This window comes from Nelumbo lutea, chromosome 3 (assembly GCF_056320005.1).
Source record: "Nelumbo lutea isolate HS-2025 chromosome 3, American lotus-T2T, whole genome shotgun sequence".
NCBI classification, from domain to species: Eukaryota; Viridiplantae; Streptophyta; class Magnoliopsida; order Proteales; family Nelumbonaceae; genus Nelumbo; species Nelumbo lutea.
The window spans coordinates 102,150,822-102,167,842 of record NC_142686.1 but is presented as its reverse complement, the minus strand read 5'-3'; the positions used below and the strand labels follow the sequence as shown (position 1 = coordinate 102,167,842).

The window sequence follows — 17,021 nt, the reverse complement described above, 5'->3', positions numbered from 1 at the left end:
TCATAGTAAGAGTTTGGCTAGAAAATTGATAAGAATGACAACTAAAGAAATGGGATTAAAACCCTTTACTTAGTCACCTATAATGGTAACCTAACCTGAACTGAAAAACATTAGTATTGGGTTGAATGGGTAACAACAAGTTTCAACAATATGACTGTTAGCACTAACATTGAGAAATTTTCCATCACAACATAAACAGTGTTGTCCGTTATAGTGAGAGGTTGAGTTTAACTCTTAATGAAGTTCTGAAATATGTCAAATAACAGAACACACAGTAAAACTTCACCTATGTGAACATAAAAGTGGTGCCGCTTCTCATGAGAGTTTGGGTTTGCTCTCGGAATTGTTCATGAAAGCAGGAAAGAAGCATATGGCCATAACAGTGCTGAGCAAAACTTGAAACTCTTGTAGAGACTGGACATTTTGTGTGTATGGGTATCTCCGGTCTATCCTGAGAGTAATTGGTTTAAGGTCTTATCATTAATAACTTTGACAAGGCTCTAAGATATCTATACTAATAAAATGTTTAAATTGTTAAACACCTTTTGTATGCATAACTATGTCATAGTAGATTGGATTGAGAGAGCCCTATGTAATTGATCAATCAATGTGGGGGATTATTGGATTTTAATCTCATTAGAGATTAAATCCAATGGGTTTGATTGGTCAATTACATGAGAAATTACACCTGCACACTATTTTTGGAAAGTAGCTTTTTTCTTATTAAAACCAGTTCTGAACTTATCCCACATTGAAAAATTACAAGCTTTGTTTTGGGTATTTTAATAGGAGCTGATTTACACTCCTTAGAAATAGAAGAGAAGAGGATTTATCTGTAACCCAACAGCAAACTCAATAAAACTAAGTGGGGGCAAATAATGTTCTAAAGATAGTGTCTTCAAATGCACCTCAGAGCTTCTCCTCTAAGATTTAGTGACCCCATTTTGCAACATTCAATAGTCGTTCCACACCATTTGGGCTATATAACCAATGTCCTTGCTCTACCAAAATGAATCAAAGTTCATTCTAAAGCTTGGGAATCACTCAAGGAGAACAAAGCATCCAAAGAAGTGTAGCAAGAGTGGCAATATTCGAGGTCAATGGTTTTGGTTTCATGTTTAAAAATTGTTGGTTTCAAGAGCCTCAATAGAACAATCCAGAGCCTAGTCTCATCATAGAAATAAAAGATTGGTAGGGCAAAAGGCAAGGCAAGAAAAGTGAAAATTAGGTTGTCCAAGACCCCACCATTGGCAGAGAATCAGAAGGCATGAAACATCAAGAGCGGGTCAACCATGACCCTAATCAGCCTAACTTGGGGGTTATTGAAGACTTGAGTCTAGAGATGCAGCATGGAACCCATTTGGGTGTAGAATGGGCTAGCCAGAATCGGTCTAATCTTGAGCCCATCTATGACTCAAATGCAAAAGAAATGACCCTGGATCTCCTATAAGAAATTAAGCAAATCAACCTTCTCCAAGGCTGGACTGATTCAGTCCTTGTCATTAACCTAGACTTCAAGGTAAAACTCTTGGATCAAAAAACAAGGTATGCCTCTCAAACCTCCTAACCTACCATGGATGACACCCATGTCCATCTTTGATCAAGGCCCAAATCTAAGACCTCAAGACTCCCTACAACTACCTAAGCAAGGTTGCTTGCTTCCTAACACAACTCTGGGTAATCTAAACATTTGATGCACCATGGGCTAATCTTAAGTCCACATTGGATTTTGACCTGAGCCAAGGGCCTCATAATTTTTCCCAATCACTCGGTTCACCCGATCCACCATGGGCTAGTCCTAAGCTCACATTTGACTTTGATCCTAGTATAGGCCCACACAATTTATCGCAAAAACTTGATTAATTGGGTTTACCATGGGTTGGACTTAAGCCCGCATTTGGCCTTGGCTCAATCAAAGGGCCTCACAATTTTTCAGAACTGCTTGACCCACCATGGGCTATTCTTCAACCCATCTCAGGCATAAGCCCAAATCTAGGGCCACACAGCTTCCGACTACATTAGAACTTTAAGCAAAACTCCCTCTGTTCACGCATAATGCAGTCCGATGAAGGACCCATTACTGACTTAGGCCCATTTCTAGAGCCTTCACATGGATGACACCCATTTCTAGTGGTTGTTTCTCATCTTTACTTTCATCCCTTTATATGGCCTAGTCAACAACTTTCATATTCAAATTGTTTTTACATTTCTTCACTACTTTTCCCCATCCCCTATGCACTTAATTCAACCAGGATCCCCCATTAGATATAATGAGTCAACTATTCCTCCAAGTACATTCATCTTTTGATGTTGGAGATTCATTTCTTGATCTGAAGTGCCAAAGGTTTCCTAAACATCCCTCTTTGGGATTCTTTATCTTAATCTTTGATCCAGGTGGTTACCATCTTTCAAAAGGGGATAGCTTTTTTTCGAATTATTTTTCAAAAAGAAAACAAAAAAATCAAATATTTTCTTAAAAACAAAAAAAAAATCAAAAAGTTTCATAATACAAAAAAATAAAAAATTTTCAAAATCCAAAAAGAATAAAAAACTTCAAAAATAAAGAAAAGAGTTTTCATTCATCTATTTCCAAAAAAGAAGTTGGGATTTCTTTGTCTCTAGAAGCAAGGTTTGAGCAAAGGAATTCATTGGCACTGAAGCACATTGAGAAGGATTTGACCGATTGACATGCAAAGCTAAACTACATATTCAAGATCAAATGGATTCAAGAAATGCTGAAGTCTATGACTTTCTACCATGGAAGGTTGGTTAAGTGTTGGAATTATGACAGGAACAAAAGTGCATTATCATCGATCACTAATAGCACACTCATCATCTGATCAACACTTGGTATATCGTCAATCATCAGTCTAGGCCGCAACATGGCAAGTCACTAGCATGACAAGGCACCATGATCTATGTCATGCCAAGACATTTGATGAAAATGATGGATCAACATCAATGTGATAAGTCAGCCAATCAACTCTCAATGCAACTCCTCATTATGACATCTCAAGATAGTCATATCCAACAAGTGCTAGGTGTGTCATCAATTCAGGTATGAATGGACTTCAAAAGCTCTAAATGCCTAGAAAAATGAAAAAAAAAGAGAAAAAAGAAAAAAATGAAAATGAGCAAAAAAAAAATAAAAAATGAAAGACATCCTTTCCATCCCTTCCCAACTCTTCTGAGACTAGGGTCAAAGTAGATGATTAAGGTTCGCCAAAAGAGAGGCCACCTTTGGACCATTGTCACCCCACTAAGCCACCTATGTTCACACATTCACCATTTGCAACCTATGATTGGACCTTAGCCCTTCCTTGGTGAACCATAAAATTTGACCTCATAACCCTTTGCTCAAGTGCATCTTCTCAATCTCTTTAAGCAGCATGGAAAAGAAAAGGAAAGAAAAATTCAAGTGAGACGAGGATTCTTTGAATTGAAAACCTATGTCTTAGGAAAGGGGCAATGAAAGCCATCAGATCTGGATTTTGGATCATTTCTTTTATTTATTTTTTTTATTTCTTTTGTTGAGTCCCATACTTTATTAAATTCTGATTTTTATTTATTATCTTATTTAAATTTGAAACATTTAATTTTAGAAATAATAGATTTTATTTTTGTATTTTCTACCATTCTCGATTGCATTCTCTTGCTCGGATCTAAGTATATATTAATTTTTCACTTGCTTCCCTATGGATACGACCCATTCTCACCCATTTACTATGTTAGAAGTTGTTTGAGAAAAAGAAAAAATTTACAAATAATTAAACTAGTGTTCTGAAGTGGTTAACGACATGCTTCCGGATACACCAAGTTTTTTGCGCCATTGCCGGGGAAGCACAGAGGAAAATCTTTATTTGCTTTATCTGGATCTGTTTCATTATTATTTTATTTACATTTTATTACTTGATTTGTTATCTCAATTTAATTCTTATTTCTCTTTGATTCTACAGGACTACGGGATGAAAGAGAACATAAGAGAAATCGGATTGCATTTCAGGTGTTGTAATTCCATTTTAGTTTTAATTTTCTTATTTTTATTTTAAAACTCCATTTTTATGGTAGAATAGTGATTTTCAATTTTTTTTAATTAATTGTTTTAGATCTGATTTATTTTTTTTAGTATTATCTTTCTTCTATTTTGTTTCTAGATCTTTTTTTTCTTTATTTTAATTTCTTGTTCGATTTTTCTGTTTTATTAGGCTTGTGCTTTTCTTTTATTTCAAATTAAAAAAACACAAAAACAAAAAAAATTGTTTATTTTATTTTATTTTATTTCTTGCAGCATAATTTTCTTTTTTTTATTTTATTCTATTTTATTTTCGATTTAAATTTTAGATTCATTTTTTTCTTCTATTTCAGATAAAAAACAAAAAATAAATAAAAGAAATAAAAATTTTTCGTTTATTTTATTTTATTTATTTTTACTGCATATTTTTCTTTCGTTAATTTACTTGTCGTATTAATTTTTACTTTTGTGTTTTTCTTTTATTAAAAAAACGAAAAAAATATATAAAAAAATTTTAGCATTTTTTTTCTTTTGTTTATTTTATTTTTGGTTTAATTTTTTTTTATATTTGTATTCTTTTCTTTTATTTTATCTACTTTTTCATAATTTTTTTAATCATTTTATTTTCAGTTTAATTTTTAGATTAGCAATCAGTTTGTTAGAATTTATTTTTGGTAGTTGTAATTCTGTTTAGAACAATTAATTGTTGTTTTATTTTCTGTTTGTAATGATTATTTGTTATTGTATTTTATTTCTTTTCTGTTAGTTGTTTAATTGAATAATTAATTGCTAAATACGAAATTGTTGAAATTTTTGAATTTGGGTTTAAAATTTAAATCTGAATTTAAATTTTAATTTTAATTCAAATCTGAATTTGAATTTGAAATTTTGAAATTTAAATTTTAAAATTTTGAATTTAAAAAATTGGAAAAAAAAAGTTAAAATTTTAAAAATGATTCAATTTTAAATTTTAGGAATTTAAAATTCAAAATCTGAATTTGAACTTAAATTTTCAAAAATTAAAAATTTGAATTAAAAAAAAAAGAAAAAAGTTGAAAAAATTTTGGTGATCATTTTTCTTGCATTTTCATTCCAATATTTAGGGTTCGATTTTCTAGGGCATGTATCATATAGGTTTATTTATTTGCTGAAATTATTATTGTTAGTTGTGAATGTTAGGTGCTCATTTTATTATTTTAATTGTTCATTTTGCTTAGTTGTTTGCTTTATTCTTTTTGGTTTAATTGCTGAATTTCTTCTTAGATATAATTGTTCATGCATTATAGTTTGTTGCATTTCTTGTGTTTATTTTATTTTTCCGTTAATTCATTTAAGGGCATCCAACCTAAGTAAAATAAGGTGGGGATTTCATCACCCTTCCTTGGCCCAAAAATCACCACCATTCATGTGTGGTTCACCCTAACCCTAATTTAAAATTTGGATAGAAAGATCATTTAGGGAAGCCTCACATTTGGTTCAAACATGTGTTGAATTTTAAGAGAGCTTGAAATTATTTTCCATAACCAGCGGTTGGTGTCTAAGGAAAGAGGTTAAACGGCTACGCCTAAGCAGGCTTTGTGGTTACTTAATTAGGTCCTTGCGAGAGCAAGGGGAGCCTCCCACATCCAACCTCTTACCTGGCTAACCAAAGGAAGTGGTGTAATTCCATGTGAACCTAAAAGGATTCACATTGGTTGAACCACTAGTTTATGAAACCCTAGGTTAGCCCCTAGGTCGTTTGGTTGATTTATTTGCCTTTAAAAAAACAAAAAAAAGAAGATTTTTTTTTTAATTCCAACTTGAATTTAGATTTTAGAAATTTAAATTTCAAAGGTTGAGTCTGAATTTAAATTTCAAAAATTTAAATTTTAGAAAAAAAAAGAGAAAGTTTCAAAAGTTGAGTTTAAATTTTAGAATTCAAATTTCAAAATCCACATTTGAAATTAAAAAAAATATTTAATAAGAAGAAAAGGGACTTCTGTGTTGTATGTTGGGAAGGACATCTCTAAGGAGAGAAGTTGTAGAACCTATACCTGAAGTAGAGAGATACCTTCATCATCAACACCAAAATCAAATGGCCGGACTCAATGATGCCCAACCTAGAAAGTTGAAGGAATACTTCACTCCAACACAATACAACCCTTCATCTTGCATTCAGTTACCTGATACTCAGGCCTTACAATATGAAATCAAGTCTAGTATAACCCAGATGCTCCCATCCTTCTATAACCCAAGTGAGGACCCATACAAGCACATAGATGAGTTCCTGGAAATATGTTCAAATGTAAGGATTCAGAATTTCAATGATGATGCCCTTAGGTTGACTCTTTTCCCCTTCTCCTTGAAGGATAAGGCTAAGCATTGGTTAGGGACTATAGGGAGACCCCTTAGGATTTGGGAAGAAATGCAACAAGAATTCCTTAGGAAGTTCTATCATATAGGTAGAATCAATACCATGAGGGGAGCTATCACGGGATTCACCCAAACACCGGGTGAACAAATTCACGAGGCTTGAGAGAGGATGAAAGAGTTAATGAGAAAATGCCCACACCATGGCCTGTCCCAGTGGCAAATTGTCCAGGCCTTCTATGAAGGCCTAACAAATCAATATAGGCAGATGGTAGATGCATCATGTGGAGAGCATTTATGAGCAAGAGCAAGGATGAAGCTTATAATCTTTTCGAAACCCTGAGTGAGAATTCTATCAATAATGTGTCTTTATATTTATGAAAGGTCGATGGGACCCTCAAAGAGGGCAAGGCTCTATGAGGTCAAAAATAATATAGAACCCAAGGCAAAAATAGATTTGAATGCCATTTCTAGAAAGTTGGATAGGGTAGACCTTCTAGCCCAGAAACTCGACCAGTTTTTCACTCTTAAGCAATAATCGGGCCCATCTACCTCTTATCTCAAAGTATGTACCATTTGTGCCAACCCAACCCACCAAGTTGATGATTGTCCTACTGCGGCCCAATTTCCACCTTTTATCCAAGAACAATTCTAGGCAGTCCAAAGTTTCTCAAGGTCCACTAATGATCCATATTTTAATACTTATAACCTTGGTTGGAGAAACCATCCTAAGTTTTTTTCGAGGACACATCAACCTAATGTACAGTCCCATCAACATCTGTCCAATTCCATGGCCCAACAGTTTTAGAGGCCAGTTGTACAAAACTAGTTCCAGCAAGTGTACCCTAAGAGTCAACCGGCCTAACCATATCAAGGCTACCTGCAACTCGTTCAATCCCGATCAATAGATTATCAATTTATGAAGCTGCAACAGTTGATCCTAAATCAACAACAATCCATTGCTAGGTTAGAAAGCCAAATATGACAGCTAGTTGAAGCTAATGCAAGGAGGGCAGTAGGGCAACTACCAAGTCAATCGGTTTCAAATCCTAAAAATCAGCCACCAGGTTTTCCTCCACAACAAATTCAACCACCTCCTAAGAATCCCCAATTCAAAAATGCTAAAGCTGTTACAACTTTAAGGAGTGAGAGAATCTTAGAGGACCCATGTGAGAGAGTTAGTGAAAAGGAAGACCCTAAGTTGGGAGAGAAGAAGAAGGAAAGGAAAGTTTAGAAGAAGAGGCCATAGCGAACCAACCTGTAGTCACCTTTCCAACTACACTCATAGCCGGGCCGGTGTGAAAGAAGAAAGAGACCCGCAACAAGGAGATCCGGGAAGTCCATATTAACTTCCCTTTCCTCGACGTGATCCAACATATCCCAGCCTATGCCATGTTCTTGAAAGAGCTATGTACTTAAATGATGGAGCCACGATTGGCCTTACAAAAAATGATGCTCTCGGTAGATGTTAGTGTAGCTCTCCTAAACCAGCTTTTCCAAAAACTGAAAGATCCTGATGCTCCTCTCATAATCCATGTCATCTCTAGAATCACCTTCAATCGGGCCTTATTGGATCTAGGGGTTGGTATAAATATGCTTCTATCCATTCATGATAGGTTCAGGATTGGCGAGTTAGAACATACCCTAGTAATTGAGGACGTCATTGTTAGGCTAGAGGGTTATCACTTCCTAATGGATTTCATCATCCCAGACATGACCCTAACTGAGGAACTGAACCACATCCCTGTAATCTTAAGATGTATGTTTCTAGCAACGCCTGATACAAATATAAACTGTAAATCGGGAGAAATGGGCATTTCATTAGGGGAGCAGAAAGTCCAGTTAAACATTTTTAGTGCTTCTAAGTATCCAAACCTAGGGGAAGATGAGTGTAAGGTGGATATAGTTGATGACATTTTAGATGCCCAATCTACCCTATGGTTAGCCCAATTTGAACCCTGTCTGTTAGAAGATGAAAATGAGTCGGGGAGTATAGATGGGAACACAGTGTGTAAATGTCTAACTGAAGACATTAAACTTAGCGCTAGTTGGGAGGCAACCCAACGTAATTTTCAGTTACTTTTAGGATTGGAGTTTTTGTTTCATGATTTGAGACCAGGTGGAAGACCTTGAACCCCTCAAGAAAACCCTATTCATTGTTCCCTTTGGCCCAAATCCTTGTTTTGCATCATTCTAGCCATGCCATTAGGGACTATGACATTTAAGTTGGGGGGTAAGGAAAAAAAGAAAAAAAAAATTGACGAGCTAAGCCTTTAAAAATGTAGAATTAAAATTTCACTATAAAATTTAAAATTTCTTTCCATTAAAAGAGATTCTGAAACAGAAAAAGTTGCAGAAATTGATAAAAGAATATTGAATTTTCTAGAAATTGGTAGCAAGTGATAGGAGTAAAAATTGGACTTATTTGAATATTGTCGAAACCATTTAGAAATTGGAAAATACACCCAAGTTTGCCCCTGCCAAGATAAGAAAAGAAAGATGGAGAAATTAGACAAAAATTCTTCAAATTGTTAGAAATAGTAGACTATCCTGAATAGTGTTGCAAAAAAAAAAAGAATAAAAGGGTAATTGACACCCTAGACTTAGTAATTGGGTCTCTTTACCTAAGTCAAGTGTCGAGATTTGCATCAAATGTAAAAAAGGAATGTCAAAGACACTTATCTAACACTTAGTAACTGGGTCTCTTCACCTAAGGCAAGTATCAAGATTCGCATCAAATGGTGAAAGGTAACAATAGAAATAAGTGTGAAAATCAAGTTCAGGGGTAGAAATCCACTGTCAAAAAATGATAAAAAGAATACATGTCTGATTTTAAAAATCAATCTCAGCTTATCAAGACATTCAGCAAATGAAAGTGTATATAAGATTTTTAAGCCAAGCTTCTGTAATATTCAAAGATAATTTTACCCCTAGAGCTCAATATCGAACTATACAGAGTTTGAGAATGCTGGAATCAGGATGCTTGACTAATTCTATTAAGGAGGATCTTGAGATGGGAAAGATCTCTATGATCAGTGTAATTTTAAGGCTGCATTGCTAAAGGACTAGCAATGCAGCCTTAGAGTAGTCAAAGATAACTCTACATTTTGATGCCTTAAGGGCATCAATTTAGGAGTATTTTTGGCCTTAGAGTAGTCAAATTGTATCATTTTCCCAGTTAAATTCAATGTCATAACCTCTAAGGGTCTCTGTACAAAGTCGGGAAGTTTTCATAACTAAAATGCAGCTTTTGGGAAGTTTGGCACCCAGTTTGGCACCCCTCCTATTGTATTAGCATGCTCCCCATGCCTTATCAAACCCTAGGGCGCCTTTTAAACCATTCTTTTCACTCTTAACAAAACCTAGCCGCTCCTAACTGCTAAATCTTCACCTTCCATCCCTTCTAATCTCCACCATCCATTCTAGGGCACTCTCTTTTTAGCATTCTAACCTTGGGAGTCACCTAACTTCTAATCTTCATCATTCAACCTTTAGCCATTAAATCTCAGTCTTACATAATATTGGGTGCCTTCTCCTTTTGTTCTCAACCTTAGGATCACCCTAGAACCATCCTAACCCTTCATTCTAAATCCTAGGGCACCCATATTTTTGCTAAAACCCAGTTGTTGCCCCCCTCTTTCTCTCTAATTCTAGTTATATCCACCCTTGTCTATAAAAAGGACCCCAGGGGCCCTGGAGAAAGGATTGGTCAACTCACCCAGTTACAAGGCTACGGTTTCTTGAGGAGTTCAAGAGTTGTAGAAGGGGAGGATGCTCAGTTCTTCGTTTCTCTATTTTGCAGATCTGAATTCGCTCGTTCAAGGCTAAGGTGTCTTGAGGGGTTTGAGGCTTGTAGAAAGGACAAACACCCGGTTCTTGTCAAGAGGGGTTTCTGCAAGCTGTTTGGAAGATCTATAGCTACCGCCATCGGATCCAGATTCTGGATCATTTTTTTATTTATTTCTTTTATTTCCTTTGTTAATTCCCATACTTCATTAAATTTTGATTTTTATTTATTGTCTTGTTTAAATTCAAAACATTTAATTTTAGAAATAATAGATTTTATTTTCCTATTTTCTGAAATTCCCGATTGCATTCTCTTGCCCGGATCTAATTATATATTAATTTTTCACTTGTTTCCCTATGGATATGACCCATTCTCACCCATTTACTACATCAGTATTTGTTTGAGAAACGGAAAAAATTTACAAATAATTAAACTGGTGTTCCGAAGTTTTTAACGACACGCTTCCGGATATACCAACCACCCATGATCACATCTTAATCCCTTGCAAGCCACTTTGGACCTAGCCTTTCCTTTCGAAAACCTCTACCTTTTTCAAAAAAAGGAAAACCCTAAAAATATTCAAAAATATTTTCCCTTTTACCCTTTACCCCCCCTAGGGTCCTTTGAAGGAATACTCACCCACCTCCATCCAAACTAGGGGCAACTTGGTCATGAAAAAAAAAAGAGTTTAGTCATGACAAAATCTCTTGAAGAAAGCTAAAACAAATTCAAGGAAAGAGAAGAAAAGTCCAAGTAGAAGATAAGTCAAAGTTGCAATTTGATGCATTTAGAAGACACTAGCAAGTGCACTAGCCGATCAAGTAATATACTAATGAGTAGGGTATCATTCCCACAGGGATTAATCCAACATCTACTAGTACTAAATCAGTCTTTTGTTATCTGACAATCCGAAAGGTTAAACAAAGAAAAACTTAACTCCTAATTAGCAATTTATCCTAAGTATTCTCGGATCAACCCACCTTAAGCAATGAGAGGAAGTGCTTCAGAAAAATACTAGCAGAACCGGTTCAGCAATTATACCATTAAGCTATCCAACCGATGTTGAATTCAGTCATAGGTTGGCTAATTCCTAATTGTATGAGCAGCCCCTTTTGAGCACAGCCCACTCTATCTATGTGCAACAACTCTTATACTTCTATCAAGAATTTAATCACCATAGATGCATTAAGGACAAAGAATTTGAAGGAAATCAATTCTTGCTGAATGAATGTCAAGCGAATCATGCATATTATCTCTAAGATACATTCAATCCGTTTTCTTGATCAGTTGATCTGATTACCTAAACCCTTTTCTCAAGCAATTCAAGTAATCCAAGAAACAAGATTAATTCGGCCAAAACTACTCTTATAATCGAAAACCCTAATCAAGAAATTGCAAGACTGAATTATCAATTGGATCAGCTTAAAATATTAATTACAAACCTGAATTAACATCCATCATGGTTTGCATATTAGAAAGAAAGAAAGATTCAACAAAGGAAAACCATTAAACCCTAATTGCAAGACTGAATCACTTAAGCTTTTGCTTGTCCTCAAGCAAAGATAATACCCATAAACTGATCATTCCCCAGATTATTTCCATCTATCGCATGAATTTTCGAATGAGAATGTGTTAAGTGATCAAAAATCCTGCATAAGCATTCTGGTTCATCCCCATGATTGTCCACTCTTACCACATACAAAAGAGCAAAGGAGGGAAGAACATGAGATTCTTCATGCTCCAGCATTTAATTTAGTTCAATATATATAGCAGCTCCTTGACCGTCAAAACTAACCATCACCTCGAGCTTGGTCTCAAATCCTATCAATGCACTAAATTAAATGTCCAACCATATTTTTGTCCCCTTGAACCTCAGTCGTCACCAAATTCTCTTTTTTCTTTTTTTTTTGGTATGAGTGCATTTAATGTTCCATCTCACATGGGTCACAGGCCAGAGGCAGATGACAATACTCATATTCCAAGTTGCTACTTTTACTATTGATAGTGTGCATAATTTCCATATTATTTGTATTTTTTCTTATTTAATTAGTAAATTAATTAATAGATTTTATTGTGTTTTATGTAGGAAATATTAATTAATATATTTTATTGGGTTTTATGTAGGAAATCATGATTTGGGCCAAAAGAAGCTTGCAGCAAAGCCCAACCCATTGGAGAAGACCAACATGAATTCAGCATGCAAAGAAGTGGGCCCACTCCATCGATCCTAGTAGGATTCGACTGAGATAGAGGCATGAGTCATCAAAAAGTCCTAATAGAGTCAACCTCTTGTTGTATTTCTAAAAAGAAAAAGAAAGAAAGAGTTAGAGTCCATCTTAGTTAAAATTCCTAATTAGAGATAAGAATAGATTAGATCTAATCTAGGCATTATCCATTAGGGAATTGGACTCCCAACGGAGAAAGAACTCCTAAGAAGAGCTGGAAACAGCCCCCTCCTAAGGCTATATATAGGGGGGCGGACAAGCAAGGGAGGCATCATCCAAGATAGCATCAACCTTCCAAGGAAGCAATCAGCAACCAAGGAGGAAGAAGCAGAATACGCCCTCTTCATCTGGAAGTTGCGATTTCCCCATGGAGTGTGTGTAAGCTTTTATTTTCTGGTTGAAGGTTAATTAAGCTTTGGTTCTACAAAATAGTGAGATCTAATTGATTTTAATTCAGTTCATAGTTTATGAGTATTTGTACATTTTCTGCGATTTCCTATGATGATTATTTTAATTGATTAAACAAAAAAGATCCATTGCTCATTCGATGAAAATAATATATTGCCAATTAGATCATCAATTTCGTACATGATTGGTAGATTTAATCCTTGTGGCAAATAACATAATCGATTATGGACAAGTTTTCGATTTATGTTATGAAAATATATGATCTAGTTTAAACAAACCGAGTTTGTGTGTTCACTGACTAGAATTGGGTCTCTCCAATTCTTAATGCTATTGATAGATTAAATCCTAAGAGCTTGTTTAGGATTGTCTATTAATAAGAGAAGTAATCAAAGAGTTTATTTTGGTTGTCAAAAATTTAAGAAGAGATTGGTTATTAGAGCTTGTTAATAGCTATAACCAATTTATTCATAAGCACATGACTTCATCCTTGCATCGATGATCAATTGTAAGAATCAAAGCTGAACTTATCTCTTCAACCAGAAGCTACCTCCTATTGATTTAATTCTTATTTTATTTTATTTTCCTTATCTTTATAAACAACACCTACTTCATTTTCTTTGAAATAAATCCACCCAATCCCTATGGAGATGACCTTGCTCATCACTATATACAAAAATATTTAATTTGAGCAGGACTTTTATCTTCGGTTGGATTCGACACCCACCAAATTTTGGCGTCGTTGTTGGGGATTGGTGTCCTAAGTAAGATTTATTTCCTTTTGCTTGGTTTATGCCTCGTTCTTCTTGTGTAGGTGAACTCTAATACAATCCTGAGATCAAAAACACAGTTCACCAGCTAAGGAAGGAAGCCAAGCAATGTCGTAACCAATTGACATCACTCCCATCTATCAGGGTGAAGTCGGCAACAGTCCTCGTTGAGTCATCCAACAACTCTGAAGAAGAAGTCATGGCCAACATTGATGAGAGAACTCTTAGAGAGTTAGCTGCACCATATCTAAATCAACAACCACTCTATATCGAATATGTAGATCTAACGATACCTTTTGAACTAAAATCTGGTCTTATCCACTTACTTCCTACTTTCCGTGGACTTTCAGGTGAAGATCCCCACAAACATTTAAAAGAATTTCATGTAGTCTGCTTGAAATTCTATCACTACATGAAATGAGATGAAGAAGTAATTTCTTGAGAAGTTCTTCCCTACTTCACGAGCTGCTAATATTAGAAAGGAAATTTGTGGGATAAGACGATTCAGTGGAGAAACTCTCTATGAGTATTAGGAGAGATTCAAATAACTATGTGCAAGTTGTCCTCAACATCAGATTCCTGATCAGCTCCTTATCGAATGTTTTCATGAAGGATTATTGCCAATGGATAGGAGTATGTTTGATGCTGCAAGTGAAGTATTGGTAAATAAAATTCCTACTCTAGCAAGGGAACTAATCTCAAACATGGCTGCCAATGCACAACAGTTTGGCAATAGACAATAGCCCATTCCGAGGAGAGTCAATGAGGTAAGTACTTCTTCCATTGATCAACGATTAGATACCCTCACTTCTCTTGTGGAAAAATTGGTAGTAGGCCATGTACAACAAATAAAGACTTGTGGCATTTGTTCCACTACGGGTCATCCAACCGATATGTGCCCTACACTTCAAGATGAACCCTATGAACAAGCTAATGCTGTTGGAGGATTACCACAAGGGAGATACAATCCCTATTCAAATACCTACAATGTAGGATGGAGGGATCATCCTAATCTTAGCTATGGAGCCAAGCCCTTCGGCTTCCAACCACAATATCAAGCTAGGCAACCAGCTCCACAACATTCATCTTCCAAACCAAGTAAGTCTTTAGATGAAATTGTTAAAGCACTTGCAACTAACACCCAACAATTTCAATAGGAGACAAGGACAAGCATCCAAAACCTGGAGAATCAAGTATGTCAATTGGCAACTGCTGTGAGTCGATTGAAATCTCAAGGATCAAGAAAGCTACCCTCATAGACCGTAGTCAACCCTAAGCAAAATGCTAGTGCAATCACTTTGAGAAGCGGAAAGGAGCTGAAGAAGCCTAGCAATGAAGTACCTAAGAGTGCGATCGAAGAAGAAATAGAAAGGGAAGCACTGCCACCCCAGTTTCAGGGCACACAGCTGAAAGATCCACGTGGTAAACAACCCCAAGTTGTAGTGACAACTCCACATTTTTCTAGCCGATTTGCAAAATCCAAGAAGGAGTAGCAAGAAAAGGATATTCTTGAGACATTCCGCAAGGTTGAGCTAAATATTCTCCTCCTTGATGCAATCAAGCAAGTACCCCGCTATGCTAAATTCCTCAAGGAGTTGTGCATTGCTAAGAAGAAGATGAAAGGTTATAAGAAAGTCTATATAGGGGAGAATGATTCAACAATCCTCCAAAAGAAATTACCTCCTAAATGCAAGGACCCAGTTTTTGAACTTGGTGGGAAGGACGGATTCAGAATTACCATTAGTAAGCATCTTGAGAAAGAGGAGTTAACCTTGAATTCTAAATTTCAGGAAACTGTTACAGCATTGAATGATTCTCCAGAGTTACAATAGTCAGGTAACGTTCTTTATATTACGTTACCAATTTCTAATGGGAGACCGTTACCCTCTGTTTTGCAGGCCCCTATTCTAGATTTAAACCCACCCATGATGGATGAAAGGGGAAAGCACCGGACGTTGCAATTACAAGACCTAGAGGATCTGATTTATGATGATTAAAAATAGGGAAGTTTGTTTTTTCTTTTTGTTCTTGTTTTTGCATTTATAGTTTAGTTATTTCCCCCTTTTCTTTGCATTTCACCTTACATTGAGGACAATGCAAAGATTAAGTGTGGGGGGGAGTATAGGATTTGATTTAGGATCTTAGATAAGTAGTATTTTATTTCAGTTCAAGAAAAAAAAACTCAACTCTTTTGAAATCAATTGAAACAATATTATGGGAAAAATCTTGTGAACCTAGTAATGAGGTACGATTAGGGAGTACACGACTTATCTGAAGCCATTTCCAGTTAAGCTAGTCCTAAATTCATGTTTAAGTAAATAGTGTTGCTACAATATAGTAGGTTGGATCATAAAATGCACCTACTAACCAGCAATTCAATAGTAGGATGGAGCATAAAATGCACCTACTAACCAACAATTCAAAGAATAGGATGGAGCATAAAATGCACCTACTGACCAAGTAATCCTAAAAGTGAGATGGAGCAAAAAATGCACTCACTTCCACCAAGGAGAAAAAAAGAAAAAAGAGAGAGAAGATAAAAATGTTTTCCCTGGTTTACTACATGGTTTGTAGTAGCAAAAATTGGATTGGTTGATGGATGAGTCGTGTATGACTTGGTTGTGTTGATTTAACAATTTTCAATAGTTAACCTAGAATATTTGTGAAAAAAATATAAAGGAAAGTTGAGTTTAAAGTTTGCTAGGATAAATTGCTTATTTTCGCTTAAGTTGTGTCTTGCCCGAGGACGGGCAATGTCTAAGTGTGGGGGGATTTGATAGTGTGCATAATTTCCATATTATTTGTATTTTTCTCATTTAATTAGTAAATTAATTAATAGATTTTATTATGTTTTATGTAGAAAATATTAATTAATAGATTTTATTGGGTTTTATGTAGGAAATCATGATTTGGGCCGAAAGAAGCTTGCAGCAAAGCCTAGCCTGTTGGAGAAGACCAACACGAATTCAGCATGCAAAGAAGTGGGCCCACTCCATCGATCATAGTAGGATTCAGCTGAGATAGAGGCATTAGTCATCAAAGAGTCCTAATAGAGTCAACCTCTTGCTATATTTCTAGAAAGAAAAAGAAAGAAAGAGTTAGAGTCCATCTTAGTTAAAATTCCTAATTAGAGATAAGAATAGATTAGATCTAATCTAGGCATTATCCATTAGGGAATTGGACTCCCAATGGAGAAAGAACTCCTAAGAAGAGCTGGAAACAACCCCCTCCTAAGGCTATATATAGGGGGGCGGACAAGCAAGGGAGGCATCATCCAAGATAGCATCAACCTTCCAAGGAAGCAATTAGCAACCAAGGAGGAAGAAGCAGAATACGCCCTCTTCATATGGAAGCTGCAATTTCCCCATGGAGTGTGTGTAAGCTTTTATTTTCTGGTTGAAGGTTAAGTAAGCTTTGGTTCTACAAAATTGTGAGATCTAATTGATTTTAATTCAGTTCATTGTTTATGAGTA

General features: G+C 35.6%; 1 long non-coding RNA gene across 1 annotated transcript; it reads left to right on the top strand.

Annotated features, from left to right (window-relative positions):
* Positions 1-3,816: 3,816 nt before the first annotated feature.
* On the top strand, positions 3,817-17,021 carry LOC148867239 (uncharacterized). The gene is made up of 3 exons (XR_016110511.1): positions 3,817-4,003; positions 12,273-12,751; positions 16,447-17,021. It is a non-coding gene; the product is annotated as an uncharacterized LOC148867239 (long non-coding RNA).